Below are 11,051 nucleotides of genomic sequence, written 5' to 3'. Positions count from 1 at the left end.
CTAAGCAGTTTATCTATTAGGTAGAGATATAATGATCCAAAATGGTAAATACTATACACAGTCTAATCTTACCTTATACAGTGCAGACAGTCATTTTTTTTTTTCACAAAACCATTGACCTGTATATTGTATGCCTCACACATTGCAGGTTCGTTTGTTTTGGACTAGATCTTCCACAATATGTAGACGACAGGTATACTTTTTGAATAAGTAGACTAAATAAACAGTAAAGTCCCACCACGCCATTTTTTTATTATGGTCATTCAACTTTCAGATGTCAATACTCTGGGTTTTTTTTATTTTATAGTAACAGAATAATAAAAAGAATTCTGAATAGTCAGACAGAGATTTTATTTATATATTGCAGCATTACAATAAAATAATTATGCCGCTTTTTACACATTGTACATTTACATCAGTCCTTGCTCTCAAGGTGCTTACAATCAAAGGTTCCTACCTCACATGCACACATACTAGGGCCAAGTTAGACAGGTGCCAATTAACCTACCATTGTGTCTTTGGAGTGTGTGAGTCAAAAGCCAACTATCCACATGGACAACATGCAAAACATGCCAGTAGTATCCTGGTTGTAATTAGAAGCAAGGACTCTAGGGTCTAAAAGCCAGAAATATGTACATATGCAGACAGAATATTTGCATGATCAATCCCTTTTATTAATGGTGCCCCATGATTGGGGGCGCTGCGATATGATCATTAAAGCGTTACTCCACTCTCTTAATTAACATTGACTATTTGTAATCCTTATGCTACTAGCATTAGTAAATAGATAGGAAAGTATATCATATTTACATGTTTTCAACTTTTTTTTACATTTCTTCAGTTACTTCCTGGTTTCTGGCCTAGGCAAATGATGTCATATATCCCAGAAGTCTTCAGGAGGGGCTTTCTCAGCTATGCACACCCTCGTGTCTGCATGTCTGGGCTAAGGGCAGATGGATTTCTAGGAAATAAATGCCACATGAATCATCTGCCCTTACTCAAGATGGCCACAGACAGAAATGCTAGGGGGTTATTTCTCAAAGTGATTTATCAACAAAATAAAGCAGGAAGACATGGATTGATTTGTGAGTTTGCTTTGAACATTAAAAATTAATTAAATAGTGTCTTTGGTTTGTTGCGCTCAGATGCAATGTAGTTAAAAATGAAGGAAATAGAGAGAAGTCATTACTGGAAGTGGCAGCAGAGGAGTGTGTAGGACTTGCATCATGTGGTGGAGGAGAGGAGATTCCATTCTTAGCACGACCAACCAATCCACTCGTTGAACAGGATGCACCATCTTGATACATACACGGGCGTATTTGTCATCTTTATCTGGTGAGTGGGGACCCAGGAGGGGAGCACAGGAAGTCACAAGGATTTATCAACTTGTCACCAACCCTGTACCTCACACTTGATGAACTTTATTGATTTCACCTTACTTTGCACATTTGTTGAACTTTATTGATTGCACTTTATTTGCACCGAGCACTTTATTATACATGTGGTCATATGACATATTTTTGATGCATGTATATGTATATTAGTAGTTTATAGGGGCAGCGCTGAGTATAAATTCCTTTTTGTTACTTTTTGGGGTACTTACCTTGCACTACAGCGGCAGCCCTATCATATATATTTTTAGTCTTCATTTTTTCCATGGCGGGTTTAATTTTCATTTTTATCAAAATGAAATATATATAACTCCTGTATCTGGCATTGCTACTCACAAATCACAGACCCAGAACAAGCATGCAATAAAGGAATTCATTGATTTACTAAAGGCAAATAGGCTGTTTACTGCAGGGGAATTTTCCACTAGCTTAGTGAATTAGGTGAAGCTCTGCTGACATCCATCATCCAATCATATGCAAGCAAAAATACAGTTTTTTTTAATTTCTCTTGTACATGATAGGGTATTCTTTGCAAAGTGGATTTTCACCACATTCAGTAAGCTGAGGGACAATGTAATTGCAAAGTGAACAGTCTATTTACCTCTAGTAAAGTAACCTCATTATCTCTATACTTGTCCTGGGGCAGTGAGTCAGAAAGTAATAAAGCCAAAGCTTCAGCATAAAATCCAGGAAATTAGCATTTTCAGATGAAGAGGTCAGCCTACATGCGTTTCTCATTATAGATTTAATCACATATGTAGTTGTGGTTATACTGCATGTGTTAATGTTTGTATGTATAGGTTATAGCTATAAATGCTTGAGTACATTGAGTAGCCAGGTTGACTCCGTATGTACATAAACATTGCTTTCTGCATAGTGGTGTGGCACTTTAACTATACTTTAATTAATTTTGTATTACAATGCAAATATATGGATTATCCATAATGCTTCACTAAATACCAAGAAGGCAGTTAGTAACTTATATCTACGATGCTGATTGCACTGTCTGATATTAGAGAGAGCATCTATGAATGCATAAATAAAATACTTCAATCAAATATTCAAAAGAAAAATCACTGTGCAGGTATATAAGCTTGATTTTACTTTACGAAAATCTCATAGCGTGCAACTAAAAGAAATATGCTATAGCTATAGTGTACCCTTTAATAACATCAGATCACCTGAGATCAGCAGGCTACAACATACAATCAGATCCAAAATTCGCATCTCATCATAATATTATGAGGGTGTCAGTGATATTGCCTGGCGTCTGTGCCAGGCTGACCTGCTTTACTTAAAAGTATTTAACCTCACTGTCCTAAGAGATGCCTGTAATTCCTTCCAGAGTAAGACTGATAAATATTAATGTTTCTTTAATTAACCAGTATGTTCCGGGAATGGCCCCTGAGATGCTGCCAAGCCATGTTTATGCAAGATAAAATAATGAGTACAATAACGATGCCTACGCTGTACCTGCTCTTCACTTAATGAAAAAAAACAGAAGGGTGCAAGTTACCGGTAGTTTTTTCCATTTACAGAAATCAAATATGTGGATATTTTTCACACCATGTTTGCTACATGTGCAAGTATAGACAGTGATGCTGCTATCAGTGATATGGATTATATCAACACTGTCTGGATAATTTTACATAATCCCTGTAAATGCCACATATATTATCTCCATATGTTATCTCCTTAGTAAAGGGAAACGCCAGCAAAATGAAGGAAGGATAAGAATTCTACTTTAATTTGTTATTCCTGTCTCATAAGTAGGATAAGTAAATATCCACTTACTTCCTGTCTTGGTGTCTGGAACAGGAAGTAAGAGCAATTTTATTAATAGGGATACAGACAGCATTAAAAAAATCTTGACAGAGCATATACACTATATTACCAAAAGTATTGGGACACCTGCCTTTACACGCATGTGAACTTTAATGGCATCCCCGTCTTAGTCTGTAGAGTTCAATATTGAGTTGGCCCACCCTTTGCAGTTATAACAGCTTCAGCTCTTCTGGGAAGGCTGTCCACAAGGTTTAGGAGTGTGTCTATGGGAATGTTTGACCATTCTTCCAGAAGGTCATTTGTGAAGTCAGGCACTGATGTGGATAAGAAGGCCTGGCTCGCAGTCTCCGCTCAAATTCATCCCAAAGGTGTTCTATTGGGTTGAGGTCAGAACTCTGTGCAGGCCAGTCACATTCCTGCACCCCAAACTCGCTCATCCATGTCTTTATGGACCTTGCTTTGTGCACTGGTCCAAATCATTTGTTGGAGGGGGGATTATGGTGTGGGGTTGTTTTTCAGGGGTTGGGCTTGGCCCCTTAGTTCCAGTGAAGGGAACTACCAAGCATACCAAGACAATTTGGACAATTTCATGCTCCCGACTTTGTGGGAACAGTTTGGGGATGGCCCCTTCCTGTTCCAACTTGACTGCGCACCAGTGCACAAAGCAAGGTCCATAAAGACAAGGATGAGCGAGTTTGGAGAAGAGTAATGGGATGAATAGACTCCTTAAGCCGGCCATAGATGATATGATTTTCTTGATTCACCCATCAACACTGACTGTGGAATACCTCCCCATAGAGCTATTGTGTTCTCCAGGCGGGGGGGGGGGTGTGGTTGGGAACACAGTGATTACTGCTAGCGGCTATAGTCGCTGGCAATAAGTGCATGCAAAAATCTGACATGCTGGTTGTGCAGTCAGCCTGCCCATAGATGCTCGAATATCTGCTGGGTTGCATACCCAGTTGGTCTAGGATTAGCATCGCCTATATCAATGCACTCTGGCAGTATGATTCCAGCACTTATACTAAACTTTACTACTGCTCACTGCTGCACTTGATGTGGCCTTGCTACTGTTTATGCTGATCTGGATGCAAAATATTATCCTATGCTTAGTCCGTACTGTTAATCACTTTGTCTGCTAAATTGTATTATTGCCATGGTTAATCCAATTTATGCATGCCTAGCTCGACAGCGTGAGGAGAAAAAAAAAAGGCGATTACTGGCTTGTGTAAACGAGACATCAGTCCCATACACAGAGAGCCACTGCTGCCAAGCAGGGCCCATCAGTGCCACCTACCATTGCCCACCAGTGCCACCTACCAGTTCATATCAGTACTGCTAAGCAGTGCCCACCAGTGCCACCTATCAGTGCCCACCAGTGTCACCTATCAGTGTCCATCAGTGCTGCCCATCAGTGCTCATCAGTGCTTCATCATCAGTGCTTCATCATCAGTGCCACCTATCAGTGCTGCCTATCAGTGTCACCTATTAGTGCCCATCAGTGCCACCTTTCAGTGCTGCCTATTAGTTCCCTTCAGTGCCATCTATCAGTGCCGCCTATCAGTGCCACCTCTCAGTGCCCTTCAGTGCCACCTATCAGTGCCCTTCAGTGCCGCCTTATCAATGCAGACTATCAGTGCCCATCAGTACAGGCTCATCAGCACACATTGACGAAGCAGAAAAATTACCTGTTTGCAAAATTTTATAACAAACTATGAAAACAGTTTTTTTTTTTTTCAAAATTTTCGGTCTTTTTATGTTTGTTTAGCAAAAAATAAAACCCCCAGTAGTGATTAAATACTACCAAAAGAAAGCTCTATTTGTGTGAATAACATTATAAAAATTTCATATGGGTACAGTGTAGCATGACCGCGCGATTGTCATTCAAACAGTGACAGCGCTGAAAGCTGGAAATTGGCCTGGGCAGGAAGGGGATAAAAGTGCCCAGTAAGCAAGTGGTTAAAGAGCTGTGATTTACTTCCGAAAAGAACATACATGTATCAATTTGCATACTTTCAGATTTTTTTTTGTGCTTGGACCAAAACTGTTCTTTTTAAGCAATGATTTGCTTTGTCTGTTTTGCAGTTTTGTAAAAGTTTGTTTTAATTAAAGAAATCATTTTTTTTGCACATAAATATTTTATGTTTCGTGCAATAAAGTATTAGATACGATTTGAATGATGTAATAGTAATCAACACAGACTGAGGATGGGCAAGGGTAGAAATGCAAAGGTCCTTCCAGCCCTACCCTAAATTTCAATGTTATCCTTTTAGGACGCATCACGAAATTGTAATAGGTAGATGTATCCATTCGCCCTGATAGCAGAGGGCAGTAACTGCTCATGATAAGGCCGCTGTATACCAACTCTGGCTTCCACTTGACACAGAATGCCTCTGTTCTGCCAAGTAAGCAGATTAGAGAGAAGATTCTTTCAGGTGAATCACAAATAACTGTGCAGCCTCTGCAGAATAGACTTTCCTATTTGTATGTATCACCTTCTGAATCAGTGTCTTAAAAACAACAAAGGCTGAGAACATCTCTCTATATATAAAGAACTGGAGATGTAATTACACTACACCTGGCATGGGAGACAGCAAAGGCTGTTTTGCAGAGGTTGCAGATCAGAGCGCACATGCCAACGCAATAGGAACACTGAGGGATTCTTTTCATGCATTTACGTGAACATGTTTCCGTGTGCATGTGTGTGTATACATGCATGACCTGGGGACACATGGCCTCTTTGTCTTGGGCACACAATACATGTGCAAACACAGTGCTGTTGGAGAGGGAGGCGGCAGGCTGTGTGATGATTAATTGCTGCGGCTCTGTATGTTGGCTGGGGTGGGGGCGGTAGAGATAGGATTCAAAGGAGAATTCCAAATATTTAAATTGCTAATGATGTTGCACATTGGCTCCATGTGTCCTGTACTCTTAACACAGGCGCAGACCTACAAAGGTGTGGGGGTGGAGGCCTCAGGAAAAATTATGATTATGTTTCAAAGGGAGTGGGCCTGAAAATATGCCCGTTTTTTTTAAAGGCAGTAAGGGCACATGGTTTTCAACTAGATAATGCTTGGTTAAGTCCAGATATCAGTAAAGATGTATGTTCTATTTTGTCTCTATAATAGAACACAGAATATTATATGCAATTTAAAAAGAGGAATGCAGTATCTCCATTCTGCATACCATAAACCTTTACATAAACATGCATTCATAACTGTGTGGATAGGACAGGTATAATGAATATTGTCCTCGGTATAGTGCTTTATACTAGAGCCTAACAATTTTTAGATCAACCTTCGTTTTAGTGATTTTTATCAAGCTATGACTCTTTTGCATTATATAGAAGTTTCGCAATGTTGCAGTAAACTAAAGATTGACCTGACTGATGCTGGCTATCCACTTCAGCTCTGGAAGATTTTAGCCCCTTCACAACCAGGCCATTTTTTGCTATTTAGCACTGCGTTACTTTAACTGGTAATTACGCAGTCATGCAACGCTGTATCCAAACAACATTTATGTAATCTATCAGTGCCTTTGTCTCCACTTTTGTACTTTTGTCTCCACTTGACCCTCCCTTCTAGATTGTAAGCTCTAACGAGCAGGGCCCTCTGATCCCTCCTGTATTGATTTGTATTGTAAGTATACTGTCTGCCCCATGTTGTAAAGCGCTGCGCAAACTGTTGGCGCTATATAAATCCTGTATAATAATAATAATAATAATATAATTTTTTTCACACAAATAGAGCTTTCTTTTGGTGGTATTTGATCACCACTGGGTTTTATATTTTTTCGATATAACTGAAGAAGACCAAACATTTGGGAAAAAAAACAATATTTTTTACTTTCTGCTATAAAACATATTCAATAAAAAAAATGTAATTTCTTCATAAAATTTGGCCAAAATGTAGGAAAAAAACACAATAAGTGTATATTGATTGGTCTGTGTGAAAGTTATAGCATCTACAAACTGTGGTGTATATATATATATATATATATATATATATATATATATATATATATATATATAATTATTATTATTATTATTATAATACAGGATTTATATAGCGCCAACAGTTTACGCAGCGCTTTATTAGGGAGGACAGTACAAGTACAATACAATTCAATACAGGAGGAATCAGAGGGCCCTGCTCGTTAGAGCTTATATATATATATATATATATATATATATACTGGAATATTTACTTATTTATTTTTTATACTACTAATGGTGGTGATCAGCAGCTTACAGCAGGACTGCTATAGTGCAGTGAGCAATCTGACACTAACTGACGCTGTGATGGAATTGACTAATGCCGCGTACACACAAGCAGACTTTCCGGCAGAAAAGGTCAGTTGGAACGAATCCGTCGGACATTCCGATCATGTGTGGGCTTCATCGGACCTTTTCTGTCAAAAAATCTGACGGACCTTAGAAATAGAACATGTTTCAAATCTTTCCGAAGGACTCGATTGCTATCGAAAAAAATGTTCGTCTGTATGCTAGTCCGACGGACTGAAAATGACGCAAGGGCAACTATTAGCTACTAGCTATTGAACTTCCTTTTCTAGTCCGGTCGTACGTCATCATGTTCGAAACGATCAGACTTTGGTGGGATCGTGTGTAGGCAAGTCAGTTTGGTTGAAACTCCGTCGGAACTCTGTTGAAAAGTCCTTCAGAGTTCAGTCTGAGTTCCGTACTCGTGTGTACGCGGCATTACTGCCACTAACATCACCATTGGCACTAATACAGTGATCAGTGCTAAAAGCATGCACTGTCACTGTACTAATGACACTGGCTGGGAAGGGGTTAACATCTAGGGTGATAAAGGGGTTAAATGTGTGCCTAACAATGTTTACTCTGTGTGCTTTATTAAGCAATGCGCCGGTTTTCACTCCCTGCTTTGAAGGAAGAAAAAAACAGTACATCACTGCTGACAATAGAGAGCCTCTCTCTTCTGTCATCCGTTCAGCCGATTTGCGGGACCCGTTGATCGGCTTGTACGGTGGCAAATGGCAGCACAGCCGGGGCGCGCTGGTGTGCACCCTACCAGTAAATACAAGATCATGTGCCATTGGGCGGCACAGTGGTGTAGTGGGAAGCACTTTCGCCTAGCAGTAAAAAGGGTCGCTGGTTTGAATCCCAACCATGACACTACCTGCCTGGAGCTTGCATGTTCTCCCTGTGTCTGTGTGGGTTTCCTCCGGGTACTCCGGTTTCCTCCCACACTCCAAAGACATGCTGGTAAGTTAATTGGCCCTAGTATATGGGTGTGATTTGGGGACCTTAGATTGTGGGCTCCTTGAGGGTATGGACTGATGTGAGTGTGCGATGTATGTGTGGAGTGCTGCAAAAATTTACAGCACTATATGGATACCTTAAATAATTAATAATAGATGAGCATCTTAATGAGACACAATATACAGGGATAGGGACAATTGTAGACACCCACACTCACTCGGGTTGAACTGGATGGACTGGTGTCTTTATTCATCCTTACCAACTATGTAACTATATGTACAAGTACATGATCCGGCGCAGCAGGTATGCCCTGCAGTACTATAACTTTGGTCGGGGGTCCTGAAGTACCTATTCAACTTCCAGTATTCATGCCATTTTAGGAGTTTTCCATCAGCTGCCCACCATGGTTTCATTTATTTCCCAGTTTTTAGCAACCAAATGATCAAAATTGCAGTAGAACTAAATAAAACTACTGCAGTGGCAGTTGAAAGGCATTTTTAATTGATTTCCTTGCCAAGTTTGATCATTTTGTCACTTATAACTGGGAAGAGATTAAAACCGTGGGTGGGAAGAAGACCAAACACTGTACGACAACAATAGTGCTGCAGTTCTTGTGACGTTCTCGATCACATGGTAATACATTTTGGTTATGGAAATGTAGAGAGGATAATAAATCTAGTTGTCTATTTGCAGACCATGGCATATAAATATTCAAAAACTGCCAAAAGAACTGCTGTGAGTTTACATGGCCTCCATAAGCATGTTATAATAACTAGCATAACATTCAGCACTTGTCTACTTGTTGGGATGCCACGTTAGAATTTTTCATGGTGTTCTGTATGACCTAAGGTCTGCCCTTGATATATTCCTCCCTAAATGCCACTGTAAAGACTATACATTTTCATTATGATCTGGTTCTTTGGTCGCCCATCAACTCACAATCTACCGCAAGTAGGGCTATCCCATGGACTGTGTGCAGGGAGTGCCAAGCAGTGAAATCTAAACCACCCTGGTAAACACTGGACTCTTCATAGACTTTATGCTATGGGGGAGCCCCACCCTTCTTTTGGGGACAAGGGGATTTACAAAAACCCATGACACATTGTATTTCCTACATGATACATTGCATTTCTAATGGGGCGTACACACGGTCGGACTTTTCGTCTACAAAAGTCCAACGGACGCCGACGGACTAAAGCTGGCTGGTAATCCGATCGTGTGTGGGCTTCTCCGGACTTTCAGCAGACTTTTTCAGCCTCAAATCCGACGGACTTTAGATTTGAAACATGCTTCAAATCTTTACGTCGTAACTACGACGGACCCCGAAATCTGCTCGTCTGTATGCTAGTCCGAGGGACAAAAACCCACGCTAGGGCAGCTATTGGCTACTGGCTATCAACTTCCTTATTTTAGTCCGGTGTACGTCATCACGTACGAATCCGTCGGACTTTTGTGTGGTCGTGTATAGGCAAGTCAGTTCGTTAGAAAGTCTGCTGCAAGTCCGCCGAAAGTCCGCCGGAAGTCTGTCGGACAGGCTGTCGGACTTTTGTAGACGAAAAGTCCGACCGTGTGTACGCCCCATTAGTGTTGTTCATGTATAAAAGCTGATACCATTTATTGTGAACTTTTGAGTAATCACAATATCATGTTCTTGTATTTATGTACTGTATGCGTGGTTTATTTAATTTTCAGTGGACCTAGGGAGAGAAAGAAAAAGACCATACTGACGAGATTAAACAATATTCCTGTGAATTCTCCAGGGTAGCCTGTGGGGTAAAAAAGCAATTAAGCCTGGATTTACTCAGTGGTTCTACAGCTTTGGACATATTTTAGGCATCATTTAATCTAGCTAAGATTTAGCGATGAAGATATCATCTGATATTAAAGTCTTGATAGGTCATACTGACAAGATGTACCGATGAATCCAACCAGTCTTGTTCTGCATTTAACCTTGACATGAATATTTAATATTTAAAATGTGCTTTTTAAGCCCTTTTCAGTTCCATTAATATGCGATGACACAGGTAATCTTCACAGAAAAAGGCTCTAGTCTGTGCGGATACAAAGAAGATGGAATACTTACTACTTAACCATCTGTACATCCCATGGCTGTGCAATTAGGCAGCAGTGACCACAGCACTGAACACCTTAAGTTCATTGATCTGCTTCAAAATGCAATGGGAGTTGACGTAATAAGAATACAGGTTAATGTAGAACTCAATATCCTGAATTGCAGCTTATACTGAAATGCAAGTTTTATGTCCAGTTATGAACCATATTAAAGCCACCAAAAGTGACAATTCAGGGCAGTATAATGGCTAAGTGATTAGAACTTCCACCTGGCAGCACTAGGATTGTTGGTTTGAATCCCAACTGTGGCACTACCTGCCTGGAGTTTGCATGTTCTCCCTGTGCCTGTGTGGTTTTCCTCCCACATGCCAAAGACATGCTTGTAGTTAATTGGCTCCTGTCTGAAGTGGCCCTAGTATGTATGATATGAATGTGGGTTAGGGATCTTAGATTGTAAGCTCCTCGAGGGCCAGGACAGTTATTAATATACAATATACTGTATATGTAAAAAGTGCTGAATAAATTGTTGGTGCTATATAAGTACATGTAATAAATACATACAT

The sequence above is a fragment of the Aquarana catesbeiana genome, linkage group LG02 (assembly GCF_042186555.1).
Source record: "Aquarana catesbeiana isolate 2022-GZ linkage group LG02, ASM4218655v1, whole genome shotgun sequence".
In the NCBI taxonomy this organism is placed as follows: domain Eukaryota; kingdom Metazoa; phylum Chordata; class Amphibia; order Anura; family Ranidae; genus Aquarana; species Aquarana catesbeiana.
The sequence above is the reverse complement of the archived record's forward strand: the minus strand, read 5'-3'. Positions refer to the sequence as shown.